Source organism: Homarus americanus, unplaced genomic scaffold, assembly GCF_018991925.1.
Source record: "Homarus americanus isolate GMGI-L3 unplaced genomic scaffold, GMGI_Hamer_2.0 scaffold32929, whole genome shotgun sequence".
NCBI classification, from domain to species: domain Eukaryota; kingdom Metazoa; phylum Arthropoda; class Malacostraca; order Decapoda; family Nephropidae; genus Homarus; species Homarus americanus.
Window position 1 is genome coordinate 17580262 of NW_024737097.1, and position 1837 is coordinate 17582098.

Genomic DNA, 1837 nt, shown 5'->3' on the forward strand with positions numbered 1-1837 from the left:
ATTCCGCGGTGCATGTACCCCTTTACGCGGAGAGCGGCTGGCGGTCATCTCGCGCCTCGCCATTTTTGGATCCAAACCTCCTGCCATCTCTCCCGCCCTCTCCCGCCATGTTGTGTAAGCGGCGCAAGTAGGTTGCGCAGTGTGTGTGTCTTTGTTGCGTTATCAGTGACGTCATATGACGTATCGGACTGTAATTGGGCCATGCATCCTTACCTCCCTCCGCTGCTAGCTGTGATTGGTTTAAAGTAATATGACGTGTCCACCCGCGGGAGGGAGGGAGGGAGGAAAGATGACGCTTGACCTAGCCGCGGCAGTTTCATCCCTCCAGGCCACACCGTGTAATCGTGCATCCATTGTTCTGTAAAATGGCTTACGCCGAACCACCGCCCCCAGAGAGAAACCTTTCCTTACCTGGACCCAGCTGCCCTAAGCCAAAGAAGACACGACGTTCCTTAAGCTACGAAATTAAGTATAAGATCATACAAGAGTTGGAGAAAGGAACAAGACAGGTTGATCTCGCGCGCCAGCATGGTGTTAATGAGTCTACGATCAGGACAATTAAGAAGGATGCAGCCAAGATAAAGGAGCACATGAACATCACAAAGTCTATGATCAAGTATTTCCACAACCAGGTGCTGCTCAAGACGGAAAAATTACTTGTGAGCTACTTGGTGCGTCAGGCGCGACGGAACATGACGGTGGACATGCGCTCTGTTAAGGAGTACGCACGTGAACTGTATGCTGCAGTGTCACGAAAGATGGGAATTACAGAGCCCAAACCCTTTAATGCTTCCTCTGGGTGGTTACAGAGGTTTAAGAAGAGGAACAAGATCACCAATATCAACATTGGTGGTGAATAAGCTAGTGTTGACCGTGTTGCGGCTAGGGAATTTCCTCCGTTTTTACGTGAGATTATGGAGGAAGGACAGTACACCGACGACCAGGTGTTTAACATGGACGAATCTGGTCTTTTTTGGAAAAAGCTACCTTCCAAGACCTTCGTTGTGAAGAATGCCAGCAAGATTCGGGGCCGGAAGTTGCAGAAGGAGCGCATCACCGTCCTGTTTACCACCAATGCCTCCGGTACCTATAAGCTCAAGTTATCGGTGATCCACACAGCACGCAAGCCGCACGCCTACAAGAGCATGGACATGACCAAGCTAAAAGTCCACTGGCTGACCGCACATAAGGCGTGGATGTTCTCTACACTGTCCCTCTACTGGTTTGATGACTGTTTCGTTCCCAATGTGAAGAAATTCTGTGAGCAACAGAATGTGCCATTCAAGATTTTGTTGCTGCTGGACAACGCACCAGGACACTCGCCCCTACTATTAGATCGTCACCCCAACGTAAAAGTGGTCTTCCTTCCTCCCAACACTACGTCTATATAACAGCCCATGGACCAAGAGTTAATCTGTAATGTAAAAGATGCATTCTCTACTAAAAAATTCAAGCTCCTGAACGACTACACCAACACCAGGGAAGAGTTGCATAACCTGAGTGACACCACCACCGATAGCAAGAGCGAAGACGACGAGGATCAACAGTTGGCAGAGCAACAAGTACTTTTAAAACAATTCTGGAGAATATTCAACATCAAGAAAGCTGTGGACTTCTTGGTGGAGGCATGGGATCAGCTGTCTGTAGCAACTGTTCGTCACGCATGGAGACATGTGTTGCAAGGTATTCCGGCCGTTAGGCAGAGTCAATCTGTGACTGGTGAGGTTCAGACTGTTGCAGTAGCAGTGGACCTTGCCAGAGAAGCTGCGCAGAGTGTTACAGCTGCAGGCTTCTCCGAGACCACCAACGACGACATCCTGGAGGTGATAAGGGATCC